The 16,170-nt window shown below is 40.8% G+C and overlaps 1 protein-coding gene and 1 pseudogene across 10 annotated transcripts in view; one reads left to right on the forward strand and one right to left on the reverse strand.

Moving 5' to 3' along the window:
- Positions 1-16,170, forward strand: part of BAZ2B (bromodomain adjacent to zinc finger domain 2B) — a 372,529-nt gene that overhangs the window by 85,352 nt on the left and 271,007 nt on the right. The window lies entirely within an intron of this gene.
- Positions 1,236-11,315, reverse strand: LOC308248227 (prohibitin 1-like; annotated as a pseudogene). Its single transcript has 2 exons — positions 11,298-11,315; positions 1,236-2,205 (listed from the first exon to the last, which is right to left on the reverse strand). The product of its transcript is annotated as a prohibitin 1-like (transcript).

Here is a 16,170-nt window from a genome sequence, read left to right on the forward strand (position 1 = left end):
TTTCCTGTGCTTTTATAAATGGTTTTTCTTGAAACTTAATGTGTGGTCATATCTGTTAACAACATTGAGCAGGGAGAATATCACCTCGCTTTCCCTTTTCTCAATTTCCAAGGGGATTTGATAACTGACTCAAAAAACTCTTCTACTTTTTTTCAGTTCCTTTGGATGAATGAAGAAGACCGACAATAACTTGTAATTACATTAGTTCTGAATTTCACTAATAATAGAAATGACACTAAAAATAGAGAGTATGAAAAGGAAAGATAAAAAAATTCAAACATAAATGTACAAGGTCTTATTTTCAGTGGTTAGTCTTTACTTAACTTTATTATTGCTGTACTAAGATAATGAAATTGGTTTTACTTTCCTTATTTGTAAAATTGTGATGAATATTTGCTTGCAAGAAATGTTCAGAAGGAAACCTTAAAACTTCTACATAATCATTTTTTGTTATCTTGTATGATGATGAGTTTTGAGGTAAATGAAAGGTGGAAGTAGAAGGCTATTTTGTGACTGAGTTTAGAGAGAAGCCATACTTACATCTTTTCCAGTTTCTATGATGACGCTAGAGGCCTGGTGCACGAAATTCATGCACTGGGGATCCCTCAGCCTGGCCTGCGCCCTCTTGCAGTTCAGGAGACCTCGGGGGATGTCCAACTGACGGCTTAGGCTGGCTCCTGTGGGACATCTGGCAGTTGGATATCCTTAGCACTGCCGTGGAGGCGGGAGAGGCTCCCGCCACCGCTGCTGCACTTGGCTCAGGGCCTCTGGCTGAGTGGTGCTCCCCTGTGGGAGCGCACTGACCACCAAGGGGCAGCTCCTGCATTGAGTGTCTGCCCCCTAGTGGTCAGTGTGCGTCATAGCGACCGGTCGTTCCACTGTTCGGTCGATTTGCATATTAGCCTTTTATTATATAGGATAGGATGGTTGAAACATACTTTTGAACTTTCTTGTAAGAAAGATTATTGTTAACATAAACCATTATGGTGAGCAAAAAAAGCAGGAAAGCTCATCTTGAGGATCTGAAACAAATCAGGGTTCAGTCTGTAAGTCTCAGGATGATGTTTCTCCTTTTTTTTTTTTTAGAGGTCTGAAGTGATTTTACTTTTATTTCCTTCACTTGAAGCCAATCATGAAATTTCACAGTGATTCTGGGACAGGGGCAGAAGGAACAAAATGTTAAGAATCCTCAGGGCTGTGGCCCACAGGGCGAGCAGGTGCGGGCAGGGCAGGCCTCACTGGGGAAGCCGGAGGAGCACCGACTACCCAGCTGGCAGGTAGGTGACGTTCCGAGAGCGGGAGAGCTGGTAGGCGATGTCCTCCGCGGCTTCCAGCTTGCGCAGCTCGATCAGGCCATCACCCGCAGTAGCAAGTGAGTTTGTGATCAGCGCTGCAGCTTTGGAATCGCCCTCAGCAGAGATGATGGCTGCCGCCTTCTGCTGCTCGGCCTTTTCCACCACAAATCTGGCCCTCTCGGCTTCCTGCTGGGCCACCTGTTTGGCTTCTACCGCTTCTGTGAACTCCTTCCCGAAGGTCAGATGCGTCAAGGACACGTCGTCCAGGATGAGCCCGAAGGTCCCGGCTCGCTCCATAAGGTCGTCGCTCACCTGTCTGGAGACCAGCTCTCTCTGGGTGATGAGTTCTTCAGCGTCAAAGCGAGCCACCACTGACTTGAGGATCTCTGTGGTGATGGACGGCAGCACGCTCCCCTCATAGTCCTCTCCGATGCTGGTGAAGATGCGGGGAAGCTGGCTAGCCACCGGACGGAAAAGGATACGCAGGGTGACGTTGACATTCTGTAAATCTTTGCTACCAGTGATGACTGGCACGTTACAGGGTCGAGAGCGACAGTCAAAGATAATCGGTTTCTGTACCCAAGGGATGAGAAAGTGAGTCCCTTCCCCCACCACGATGTCCTGCACTCCACGGAACCGGTCAAAGATGACAGCTCTGTGCCCAGCATCCACATTATACAAGACCGAGTTCACCACGCCTCCCGCAACGGCTAAGGCCAGGCCAAACTTGCCAATGGATTCAAACACTTTGGCAGCCGTGTCTCCTTCTGCTGGACCCACTCACACCTGCTTCTACCCTGACCTCCACAAGGCTTCCCCGGTTTCTCCTTTTATGGCTTGTTAGTGTAGCATACTGAAAGCAATAGGTCTGTGAGGCAACAGTAACTGACAGAGGTTGTGGGTCAGATCTCTATTTAAAAGAGGGGCTACTTCAGAGCTAATGGAAGTATTGTTAGGAGGTGGGTAGGAACAACAAAAAGGATAAACAGTTTTTTTAAGTGGAGAGGAGTATTGTTATATAATTGAGTATCAAGATATACTCCATTGCCCTAGCAAGCATGGCTCAGTTGGTTGGAACAGTGACCACAGCGTCCAGTGCACTGGAAGGTCGAGGGTTTGATTCCTGGACAGGGAGGGTACCTAAGTTGGGGGTTTGATTTCCAGTGGGGGCATGTAGCAGAGGCAATTATCGATGTACCTCTCACATCCATATTTCTCTCTCTAAAATCAGTAAGAAAAAAAATATTTTTCTTCATTGTGGTCTAAGTGTCATAACATTGAATTCCTGTGTGTTGTCATTAATATTTTCTGCAAGCTTGTTGAGAAAAATATCTATAATCAGACCTTGGGGATTTGAAGTCGGAAGTTAAAGGGTTAGGGAAGGGCTGTGTAAACAGTAAACAGTTGATCCAGGAAGAGAACATGTAGTAACTTTGGCAGGTTAGGTAAAAGCTCTCCTTCCCCTTCCCTCTCCAGAAAGTCTGTTCATAGGTGTACTTGCCAAAACTCATAAAAGAAAAAAAATTGTTTAAAGAATGTGGAAGTGCTTTTGTACTATGTGTGAAATGGGAGGGTAGGAGGAAGCCATGCTCAGGAAGAAAAAAAAAAAAGGCGCCAAATAGAAAGTGACTAGAATTTACTGGGTTTTGTTTGTTTTTTAATGAAGTGTGCTATGACATATAGTACCTTGAATTTGACCTTTTTCATCTTAATGTGAGACACCTTTTGAACTAGGTCATTTTTTGGGACTCATTGCAAATATTTTATTCTAAGTAGGTAGCATTTGATATGTTACAGGTACCAACTAAATTAATTACATGTATCTGGCATGTTTGCTTCTGTATTTGTAATCTCAGCTCTTCACAAGTGAGCTAAAAATAATCCTGTAGTTACCCAGAGAAACAAATAAAAAACGCTTATTAGTTTCTCATGTTTAGTACTATTGTGATGTGCTAATAATCTCATATTAGGCAGTAGTGATTAGTTAAATAAATTGATCACTAAGTTGAGAACAAGAATCAGGTCAGCATCTATCTTAATAACTGGAAAAAGTTCAGGGTGCCCAGAATAAAATGCATGGCCTGTAACATGCTCAAGGAGTTAGTAATTTATTTAGAGAGAAAGGGTATACATAGAGTCAAGTCTCATCTTTTGTGAGTTTAACTTATGCAAATTCAATTATTTATGTTAGGAAAATAACTGGGGGTGGGGAAGGAAAAAAACAATTTTAATGGCCATCATTTACTCAGTGAACTTCTGGTCTAGGTGGGATACATGAATCAGGTGCTTTCTGTTCCACAGTAAGCTCTTGCAGTGTGAGTGTCTTACAGTAAGTGTGGCTCTTAGGTCTTAATATAAATATTTTTTGTGTATCATAGCTCCTAATTGCAGGCCAGCTATGAGTATCTAGAACTCAGTAAATGATATTTGTTTTAATGCTAGTGGTCAGATTGGTTGTGTTGGACTTATCTGGACTTATTGAGAAACAGTATATTCATCTCCATTGTGGCCCATGTCAAAGTTAATATTTACTATATTTTAATACAACCTACCAACTAGATATTACCCACACTCCCCTACCCCCAATAATATGAGTTTATACTGTATGTGAAGGTAGCATGGTTCAGGATAGTTCATATGCTTAAGTATTGCTATTGATATCTCTAAATGTAAAAGGGAAAAATGGTTTGGAATTAAAGGGGTTCAATTTCAGTTGGGCTTTAAAAGAGGTTGTAGATACTTTATCTTAGAATGGCAACCTGAACAAAGAAATGGATGGAGGGAAACCTACCTAAAATTTGTTTGAAAATAATAAGGAAGTTAGAAAGGGAAATTTGGATTAGCTAGTAGATTTTTAAGCAGAGTTGTGACATGATTAAAAAGTTGTTTCAGAAAGATAGAGTTGGAAGAAATCTGTTAAATGGAAAGAAAGACCAGTGTTTATTGTAGAAATTGGTGTCAGGTGGTAATACTAGACTAGTAGCAATGTGTATGGGCAGAGGGATAAATATGAGGTACATAATAATTTAAAGGAATGAGGTTGAGCTAGTTTGGGGAGGTAGGAGATTGTATTACGTTATGTTCAAATCCATTTCACATGACTATAACAATAATTTGATGTAGTTGAACACTTATTTTCTCCTTTTAAGGTGATGTAAGTGAGAACTAGAGAGATTGGCTGTGGCTTACCAATTACCAGTAGTTAGATATTCTTTCTAATACATCATAAAACCTAATGATGAGTTTAGCTTAAGACAAATGCCCATCTGTTTTTTAAAACCCTTCTACATGCCTCCTGGCATACCAAATTATACATAGATGAATAATCACATCCAGCTAGCCTAATATCTTATGTTTATTGTTCTGTGTGTGTTTGTACCACTGGAAAATACCACTTTCTGAAAACCATTGGGAGATAGGAAGCAGCATGTTCTAAACATATTACAGATATACCATACTTGAATATAGAATTTCATGATGCCATGATTTTACACCCGATGTTCTCTGTATGAAATTCATATTTCCCTTCTTTTTTCTTGGTAAAATCTGCTTATTTTTTAATACTCTTGTGAAGAGTTACTTTTGTGAAATCCTCCCAACCCTCTACCTCACCATACGGTTATTTGATTCTTTTCTGTGTCCCAATATAATACTAATAGTGCAGCATGTGCATATAGATAGATTGATTCCCTCCTTCCAACTTTTATAAATAATGTTTCAATGAACATTTTTATGCATAATGCTTTCATTTGTTGTTGTTTGCATTATTTCATGGGATAAATTCCCAGAAATGCAATTATTGGGTCAAGGGCTTGGAATAATTTAAGGTTCTTTATTTTTTTTTTTAATTTCTTTATTGATTAAGGTATTACATATGTGTCCTCATCCCTCTATTAACCCCCAACCCCACACCCCCATTCATGCCCTCACCCCCCTGGTGTTCATGTCCATTGGTTAGGCTTATATTCATGCATACAAGTCTTTTGGTTGATCTCTCCTCCTTTCCCCCACCCTCCCCTACCTTCCCTCTGAGGTCTGGCAGTCTGATTGATGCTTCTCTGCCTCTGGATCTGTCCCTGTTCATCAGTTTATATTGTTCATTATATTCCACAGAAGAGTGAGGTCATGTGGTATTTGTCTTCCTCTGACTGGCTTATTTCACTTAGCATAATGCTCTCCAGTTCCATCCATGCTGTTGCAAATGGTAAGAACTCCTTTTTTTACTGCAGTGTAGTATTCCATTGTGTAGATGTACCACGGTTTTTTAATACACTCATCTGTTGATGGGCATTTAGGCTGTTTCCAAATCTTAGCTATTGTAAATTGTTATGCTATGAACATAGGGGTGCATATATCCTTTCTGATTCGTGTTTCTAGTTTCTTGGGATATATTCCTAGAAGTGGGATCACTGGGTCAAATGGGAGTTCCATTTTTAGTTTTTTGAGGAAACCCCATACTGTTCTCCACAGTGGCTGCACCAGTCTGCATTCCCACCAACAGTGCATGAGGGTTCCTTTTTCTCCACATCCTCGCCAACCCTTGTCGTTTGTTGATTTGTTGATGACAGCCATTCTGACGGGTGTGAGATGATACTGCATTGTTGTTTTGATTTGCATGTCTCGGATAATTAGTGACTTTGAGCATGTTTTCATATGTCTGTTATCCTTCCTTCTGTCCTCCTTCGTTGATTGGATTGTTGATCTTCCTTTTGTTAAGTTGTATGAGTTCCCTGTAAATGTTGGAGATTAAACCTTTATCTGAAATAGCATTGGCAAATATGTTCTCCCATGCAGTGGGCTTTCTTGTTGTTTTGTTGATTGTTTCTTTTGCTGTGCAAAAGCTTTTTATTTTGATGTAGTCCCATTTGTTTATTTTCTCTTCTGTTTCCATTGCCCTAGGAGCAGTATCGGTGAAGAAGTTCCTTCGGCATATGTCTGAGATATTTCTGCCTGTGGATTCCTCTAGTATTTTTATGGTTTCCTGTCTTATGTTTAAGTCCTTTATCCATTTTGAGTTTATTTTTGTGTATGGTATTAGTTGGTGGTCTAGTTTCATTTTTTTGCATGTATCTGTCCAATTTTCCCAACACTATTTGTTGAAGAGACTATCTTGACTCCATTTTATGTTCATGCCTCCTTTGTCAAATATTAATTGGGCATAGTGGTTTGGGTCGATTTCTGCGTTCTCTATTCTATTCCATTGATCTATATGTCTACTCTTGTGCCAGTACCAGGCTGTTTTAAGAACAGTGTCTTTGTAATACAGCTTGATATCTGGTATTGAGATCCCACCTACTTTGTTCTTCTTTCTCAGGATTGCTGTGGCTATTAGGGGTCTTTTTTTAATTCCTGATGAATTTTTGGAGAGTTCTTTCTAGGTCTGTGAAATATGCCATTGGTATTTTAATGGGGATTGCATTGAATCTGTAGATTGCTTTGGGTAGTATGGACATTTTGATGATGTTGATTCTACCAATGCATGAACACGGTATGTTCTTCCATCTATTTATGTCTTCTTCCATCTCGTTTTTCTGTTTCCTGTAGTTTTTCGCATATAGGTCTTTTACCTCCTTAGTTAAGTTTATTCCTAGGTATCTTAATTTTTTTGGTGAGATGGTTAAATGGCATTGCTTTTTTAGTCTCTCTTTCTATAAGTTCACTATTGGTGTAAAGAAATGCCATAGATTTCTTGGCATTAATTTTGTATCCTGCTACATTGCCAAATTCATTTATTAAGTCTAATAATTTTTTGATGGAGTCTTTAGGGTTTTCTATGTACAGTATCATGTCATCTGCGAATAAGGACAGTTTTACTTCTTCTTTCCCAATTTGGATGCCTTTTATTTCTTCTTCTTGTCTGATCGCAATGGCTAGTACTTCCAGTACTATGTTGAACAAGAGTGGTGAGAGTGGGCATCCCTGTCTTGTTCCTGTTCTTAGGGGAAATGGTTTTAGTTTTTGTCCATTGAGTATGATGTTGGCTGTGGGTTTGTCATATATGGCTTTTATTATGTTGAGGTATGATCCTTCTATTCCCACCTTGCTGAGTGTTTTGATCAAGAAGGGGTTTTGGATTTTGTCAAATGCTTTTTCTGCGTCAATTGGTATGATTATGTGATTTTTTACCTCTCAATTTGTTTATGTGATGTATCACATTTATTGATTTGCGGATATTGTACCATTCTTACATCCCTGGGATAAATCCTACTTGGTCATGGTGTATGATCTTTCTGATGTATTGCTGGATCCGATTTGCTAGAATTTTGTTGAGGATTTTGGCATCTATGTTCATGAGGGATATTGGCCTGTAATTCTCTTTCATTGTGTTGTCTTTATCTGTTTTTGGTATTAGGGTGATGCTGGCTTCATAGAAGGAGCTTGGAAGTGTTCCTTCCTCTTGAATTTTTTTGAATAGTCTGAGGAGGATAGGTTTTAGTTCTTCCTTGAGTGTTTGGTATAACTCCCCTGTGAAGCCGTCTGGCCACAAGCTTTTGTTTGCTAGGAGCTTGTTGATGACTGCTTCAATTTTTTCCATAGTTATCGGTCTATTGAGATTATTAGAATCTTCCCGATTGAGTTTTGGAAGGTTGTATTTTTCTAGGAATATGTCCATTTCCTCTAGGTTATCTAGTTTGTTGGAGTAGAGTTGTTCATAGTATTTTTAAACAATCCTTTGTATTTCTGTGGGGTCTGTTGTTATTTCGCCTCTCTCATTTCTGATTTTGTTTATTTGGGTCCTCTCTCTTTGCTTCTTTGTGAGCCTGGCTAGAGTTTCATCAATCTTGTTTATCCTTTCAAAGAACCAGCTCTTGGTTTCATTGATATTTTGTATTGTTTTTTTGGCCTCTATGTCATTTATTTCTCCTCTGATCTTTATTATCTCCTTCCTTTTACTCACTCTGGGCTTATTTTGTTGATCGCTTTCTAATTCTTTGAGTTGTAGAGTTAGATGATTTACTACCATTTTTTCTTGTTTTTTGAGGTAGGCTTGTAGAGCTATAAATTTCCCTCTCAGGACTGTTTTCATTGTGTCCCATAGATTTTGGATTGTTGTGTTTTTGTTGTCATTAGTTTCCAGGATGCTTTTAATTTCTTTTTCGATCTCATTGGTAACCCAGTCATTATTTAATAGCATGCTATTCAGCTTCCAAGAGTTTGAGATTTTTGGATTGTTTTTATTGTAGTTTATTTCTAATTTTATGGCATTGTGGTCTGAGAAGATGCTTGGTATGATTCCAATCTTCTTGAATTTGGGGAGACTTTGCTTGTGACCCAATATGTGGTCTATTTTTGAAAATGTCCCATATGTACTTAAGAAGAATATATATTCTGTGGCTTTGGGGTGAAATGTTCTGAAGATGTCAGTTAAGTCCATCTGATCTAGTGAGTCATTTAGGGTTGCTGTGTCTTTGCTGATTTTTTTGTCTAGAGGATTTATCCAGTGAAGTCAGTGGTGTATTAAAGTCCCCTACTATGATTGTATTGTTGTCGATCTCTCCCTTGATATCTTCTAGGAGTTTTGTTATGTATTTGGGTGCTCCTGCATTGGGTGCATATATCTTTATCAGGATTATATCCTCTTGTTGTATCGATCCCTTTAGTATTATGAAGTGGCCTTCCTTATCTCTTGTTATGGCATTTACTTTGAGGTCTATTTTGTCAGATATAAGTATTGCTACCCCAGCTTTTTTTTTCATTTCCATTTGTCTGAAATATATTTTTCCATCCCTTCACTTTCAATCTGTGTGAGTCTCTTGTTCTGAGGTGGGTCTCTTGTAGACAGCATATATATGGGTTGTGTTTCTTTATCCATTCAGCCACTCGATGTCTTTTGATTGGAGCATTTAGTCCATTTACGTTTAAAGTTATTACTGAAAGGTATTTGTTTGTAATCATATCTTTTTTGTGTCTGTGTTCCTTCTTACCTATTTCTTCTTTTTACAGTATTCCCTTTAGCATTTCTTGCATTGCTGATTTGGTGGTGATAAACTCCCTTAGCCTTTTTTTTGTCTGAGAAGCTCCTGATTTCCCCTTCAATTTTGATTGATAGTCTTGCTGGATAGAGTATTCTTGGATTCAGTCCTTTGCTTTGCAACACTTTGTATACCTTCTTCCATTCCCTTCTAGCTTGATGTGTTTCTTTTGAGAAATCGTTTGATAATCTGATGGGGGTTCCTTTTTAGGTAACTCTCTGTCTCTCTATTGCTGCCTTTAAGATAATCTCTTTGTCAATGATATTTGCCATTGAAATTATGACGTGTCTTGCTGTGGGTCTTTTGGGGTTGATCCTGCTTGTGACTCTCTGTACTTGTGTAACTTTTTTCTTCCCCATATCTGGGAAGTTTTCTGTCATTATTTCTTCAAATAGATTTTCTAATCCTTGCTGCTCTTGTCCTTCTGGCAGCCCTATTATACGTATGTTACTTTGTTTCATGTTGTCCCAAAGCTCCCTTAGGCTTTCCTCCTGCTTTTTTAATTTTTTTCTCCAATTGCTGTTCAGATTGAGCTTGTTTCTGTACCTGATCTTCTAACTCACTAGTTCAGTCCTCTGCTTCTTCTAGTCTACTGTTGAAACTTTCCATGGTGTTTTTGATTGTAGCTATATCACTTTTCATTTCTTCCTAATTCTTGCATAGGTTGTTGATTTTTTCCTCCATCCGATGTGTAAATTCCACGACCATTACTCTGAACTCCTTTTCGGTCATGTTGCATGCTTCAATTTCACTAATTTCCTTTCTTGGCGACTCCTCATTTTCTTTCCTCTGGGGAATGTGTTGTCTCCCCATTCTGACTATCACCAGAAGGTTCAAACTTCAAGTTGCATGGACCTGGGCCGTGTGCCGTGGAAACTTCGCACCACCCGAGTTTCACTGAAGTGCTCCGACACTAGGATGTGTGGCTGCCATGGGTTGGTGGGAACCAGGCTTGCCCAGTGTCAGTGTTCCCAGCGTTCAGTGTGGTCTTGTGTGCGCACCTAGAATCAGGGACCCTGCCTGCACCGCATTGTTGGCATGTGCCGAAAATGAGTCTCCTAGCATGTGCCAGGAGTCAGAGTTTCCCTGTGTCTGCACCAAGAATCGTGTATCAGAGTCTCTGTTGCCTCGTGTGGCTTCTCGCTAAGAATCAGGGTCCCCGTGTGCACATGGACCAAGAATTGGAGTCACTGGCTCTTAGTGTGAATGCGCTGTGAGTCAGGGATCCCAGGCGCACACGGTAAGAAACAGAGTCAAGTCGGTGGTGCTCAGTGCTGCCTCTTGCCAGGGGAATTTGGGTTCAGGTCCCCCTGGGGGACTGGGTTGCGCAGTAGCTCTGTGGTGTGCCTGCGCTGTGGAAAACTGACTTCCGTGTGCGCTTGCCCAGAATCAAAGTCAGGTGGCACTGCCGCCCTGCATGGGCTTCGGGTTTGTTCGCCCGATTGCGTTGCAGGGAGCAGATTGCAGTCTCTCAAATTCCAGTAGCAGCGCTGTGGTCCGGGCGTGCGCGCGCACTCTCAAGCTCAAATTCCCCGTAGGGGAGCTGTGTCCGGAGCTCTCAAGCTCAATTTCCCTTAGGCGCTGGGGCTTGAGCGAGGGGGCGGGGGGGGGGGGGGGGCGGTCTATCAGTTACTATGGCGCTATCCTCGAGCCTGCGGGGAGAGGGATAGGCTCTTTGACTCACAGAAATCTGCTGCCGGGAAGTCTGGATTCTTGTTGTCTGTTGGTCTGAAGCTGTGGTCGCAGATCTCTGTCCCCAGGGGCTGCAGGGTCCTGGTTTGTGTCTGAGACCAGGATCCTACTCTCAAGCAGCTCTGTTTCTCAAGATGGCATGGTCTCTGTGCCCGCATCGGCCTCCCAGAAGTGTCCGCTTTGTGCACGGGCCTCTGCCGTCTAAGACTGCCCGGTTTGGCAGTCCCTTGGAGGACCTGCAGAATCTAACTGTCCCTAACTCATACACACACACACCACACACGCCTGCACTCTCCTCTATGGGTTCCTCACTCTCTCATACTCTCTCCCTCCCTACCTTCCTGCCGGTCGCCATCTTCCCGATTTCCCTTAAGGTTCTTAATATATGTATTATGAACTTGGCTTTTGAAAGAATTATATGAGTTTATATCTCTCTAGCAATATATAACTGCACCTATTTTACCATACCTTCATTGCATTGGGTATATGCATCATTTTAAAAAATATATATATTTTATTGATTTTTTTACAGAGAGGAAGGGAGAGGGATAGAGAGTTAGAAACATCAATGAGAGAGAAACATCGGTCAGCTGCCTCCTGCACAACCCCTACTGGGGATGTGCTCGCAACCAAGGTACATGCCCTTGACTGGAATCGAACCTGGGACCCTTGAGTCCGCAGACTGACGCTCTATCCACGGAGCCAAACCAGTCAGGGCTATGCATCATTTTTAGTTCTTGCTAATTCCATTGTGAAAAGTTGTACCTTATTTAATCTGCATTTCTGTGACTACAGTGAGCAATTTTTAAGTAACTTAACCTATTGTATTTCTCTTTGACATTTGCCTGTTATTGCACTGAAATCTTAGTGCATATATATGATATTTATAAATTCTCCTAAATATTAATGATATACTTGTATTACATTTACTATAATTATTTTGCATTTTATAAAGACCACTTTAAATATATATGTGTGTGTGTGTGCGTGTGTGTGTGTATATATATATATATATTTATTTATTTATTTCAGAGAGGAAGGGAGAGGATAAGAGAAATAGAAACATCAGTGATGAGAGAGAATCAGTGATCAACTGCCTCCTGCATGCTCCCTACTGGGGATTGAACCCACAATGCTGGCATGTGCCCTGAGAGGGAATCGAACCGTGATCTCCTGGTTCATAGGTCGACACTCAACCACTGAGCTACACTGGTTGGGCTATTTTGTATTTTAATACTTTTTTATTTACAGACGTGAAAATTAACTTGCCCAGTTATTTATATTTTATATTTTACTAGAGGCTGGGTGCATGAAATTAATGCATGGGTAGGGTCCCTAGGCCTGGCCAGCAATCAGGGCCAATCTGTGGGGCGACTGGCGGGGCAATTGGGGGGCCCCTACTGGCACCTGCCTTGGCCAGCCTGGCGCCACCTGCTCGCCGGCCCCACCCCCCACTGCCGTGGGTTGCCTCCCTCTGTGGGGTGACTGGCGGGGCGATCGGGGAGGCCCCCGCTGGCACCTGCCTTGGCCAGCCTGGTGCTGCCCGCTCACCGGCCCTGTCCCCTGATTGCCCCGCTGCCACCACCAATGGGACAATTGGGTGGCCCCTGCTGGCACCCGCCTTGGCTGGCCTGGGGCCTGTGGGCTGTGGGCAGCTCCTGCATTGAGCGTCTGCCCCCTGATGGTCAGTGAGAATCATAGCAATCGATTGTTCCACAGGTTGTTCAGACATTCGGTGGATTTGCATATTAGGCTTTTATGATATAGGACAGACGTCCTCAAACTACGGCCCGCGGGCCACATGCAGCCCGCCGAGGACATTTATTCAGCCCGCCGGGTGCCACTGCCTGTCCTGCTTAGCAGCCGACTCGTCCCGGGCCCGCAGTGCGCATAGGAATTTGGTCATAGTTTTTTTTTTTAAACTATAGTCCGGCCCTCCAATGGTCTGAGGGACAGTGAACTGGCCCCCTGTTTAAAAAGTTTGAGGACCCCTGATATAGGATTATTATTATTAAATCTTTATTGGTGAAGTATTACATATGTTCCCCTTTTTTCCCTTCTACCTGCCCCAGCCCCCCTTTCCCCCAGGCCTTTACCAACCTATTGTCTGTGTCCATGGGCGTTATTTAGATTTTAAAAAAACATTTTCCTTTTTTTTTTGACGTGATTTTTTTTCTATTTCTTTTTGCTAGTAAAATTGTTCTTTAATGCACATGCTAAGGCCCAATTTCTCATCAACATTTGTTATCTATATCACATTTCCATTGTATACTCTAAAAGCTCTATTATAAGGAATGTTGTACTAGATAACTGATGGCCAACTTTTTAAAATATTGTCAATTTTTGCTGTTTTGTTTCTACCTCTTGTAACAAAATACTTTGATGTTGCTGGTTTTTAATATTTGAGGTAAACAATGTGGTGAACTGTGCAATAGGACATAGAGATCGAAAATGTTTTCTCCTAAAACTTTTTCTCTGTATCTCTTGAGGTCTGTGTTATGAGTACACCTGTGTTTTTATGTTTGAAGATCAGCCTTTGATTTAGGCAGTTCCCCTGTTTCACAGAGAGCTTGGCATATGGGAAGATATGTGTTTGTATGTGTGTGTGTGTGGGGGGCGGTTGGGAAATGGCCACCCTGTAATACTGTGGATTATGAGTTTTGTATGGTGAGTCAGTGCTTATGTCTGCTTAGTCAGATTTGATTATCACCTGCAAAGCTGGCTCCTTTTCAACTCTAATAATAGGTTGAGGGAAATTAAAACAATGAGGCTAAAGGTAACCCTTGATGTTTTTTTGCTCTGTGAACATGGGTCCCAAGCTCTGTGATCTCCACTTTTCTTGTAAGCCTTCCATGTTCCTAAATTTTTAAAAAAATATATTTTATTAATTTTCTACAGAGAGAAAGGGAGAGGGATAGAGAGCTAGAAACACCGATGAGAGAGAAACATCGATCAGCTGCCTCCTGCACACCCCTTACTGGGGATGTGCCCGCAGCCAAGGTACATGCCCTTGACCAGAATCGAACCTGGGACCCTTCAGTCCGCAGGTCGACGCTCTATCCACTGAGCCAAACCGGTTAGGGCAATGTTCCTAAATTTTAATTCTGCAGGTTATGGGTTGGGACATGATGTAATATTCTCATTTATTTCCTAGAACCTGTACCTTTTAATACCTTGGGGTATATGTTTATGGAATCAGTCTTGTTATAATATTGTTCTTTTCCCTGGCTTCTTTGATTATGGCATTCCACCCACTGGCTTTGGCTCTTTTTGGTGGGCTTTTTTGAATGATAATGCAGATGATGCTCTCTTATTCAGATATTAAGGTTTTTTTCATATAACCAGAAAAGCTTTTCAGAAGGGAATGTACCATTTTATACTTCTGCCACTGGACTCTGAGAATGTTTGTTTTTTAAATTGTCTTCTTAATGGGAATAACTTCATTTTAATTTGTATATTTTTATCTAATTTTATTTTTTATTGCTTTATGAATTTTAGAGAGGAAAGAGAAAAATATCAACTCATTGTTCCATTTATTTGTGCATTTATTGGTTGTTTCTGGTATGTACCCTGATGGGTGATGGAACCTGCAACTTTGGCATATCAGCACTACTCTAACCAACTGAGCTACCTGGTCAGGGCCTTAATTTTATATTTTTAATTGTTATAGATAATCACATGTTCCTAAGTTTATTGGGGAATTATATTTGTGTTTGAGTTGCTTAGGAGAAATGGTTTTGGAAAGATTTTTGGAGGGTTGTGATCATAATAATGTTAAAGATTTTTCTTGATCCCCACAAAAAGGTGGTCTCATTATGATGTATGGCTGATTATTTTCATAGATGCAGCAAGAATATTAACAACCTCACGGGGCTCCTTGAGTTTGTTTTTGTATATCTGTAAGCTGTATACAATTGTATAACTACCGAGCCTACAAAATTAACTGTGACTGTAACTTTTCATAAGGAATCTCAGCTGGGACACTTAAAAGCCACTGTTACTTGTTTTTCTCGGGGTAGAAAAGCAAGCCTAGGACACTATCAGATTTTACCTATAATAGTATCCTTAAATATCCCTCAAATTTTTAAGATTCGTGGCTTGCTGTGAAGCGATCTTCCTTATCACCTGTAAGGCTGAGCCCTTATAAGCCAGGGACCAGGCCAGTTTTCCTGGTAGGGCTTGGTAGGCAATGGATCTATAAGTAAAGTCAGCGTTGTTATATCTGTTTAAATGAGCATTATTCTCAAATGTGACACTCCAGGTAAAACATTTGTTGCCCAATAAGTTTGTCCAATTATGTCCTGATGAAAAGGAGGGCGAATTATTATTGAATCTATGCAAATATTTCTATTGCTATGAAAAGGAGATTCTTGTCCTGGCCTGTGTAGCTCAGTTGGTTGGATGTGGTCTAGTGCATCAAAAGTTTGCTGGCCACATTCCGGTCAGGGCACATGCTTGGGTTTCAAGCTTGATCCCCAGTAGGGGGAGTTCAGGAGGCGGCTGGTCAATGTTCTGCTCTCACATTGATGTTTCTTTCTCCCTCTCCCTCTCCCATTCCCCCCCCCCTCTCTAAAAAAAAATCAGTAAAATAATTTTAAAAAGAAAAGGAGATTCTCTAAAGAGTTTCTGAATTCTGAGAGTTAGTGCAAATTAGTATTTTAAATGTCTCATTTTGGTTTATAGAAGCAGAGTTTACTAATTGTTTGGTTATAGAAAGCTTTAGAAGGAAGAAAATAAAACATTAAAACAGTATCAACAATATTCCAATCAAATACACTTTCTATTATTAGTTCATTCAGTACTATGTAATTTTTGTTGTTTCTTTTGGGTTAGCTGAGATTGGGTTAGCTGTCTACTGTTACGAAGGTGTTTGCTGTTAGATTAAAAAGGGTCCTTGAAATCTTGACTCAAAGATGGTACGAGAGTTGTTTGAGAGCTATCACCCTAGGAACCTGTACTCATATTCTGACGTTTGGAGTTAACAGTTCGAAGTACCTAGTACATTCCTTTTCTCAGACTCTGAACCTCTCTTTTGTTGAAGACACAAACTCTGGCCTATAGCTTGTGGCAGAGCTTTTAAGGAAATATCAGAATAAAATAACAGCTATCTGTGGAAAACAGAGACTCAATGGCTGTGGTGAATTTGTTACTGAAATTAATAATAGAATGGAGGAGTGTAAAATTCTCTACTGGAGTGCAGTATCTAACTA

The sequence above is a fragment of the Plecotus auritus genome (assembly GCF_963455305.1).
Source record: "Plecotus auritus genome assembly, chromosome: 5".
Lineage (NCBI taxonomy): Eukaryota > Metazoa > Chordata > Mammalia > Chiroptera > Vespertilionidae > Plecotus > Plecotus auritus.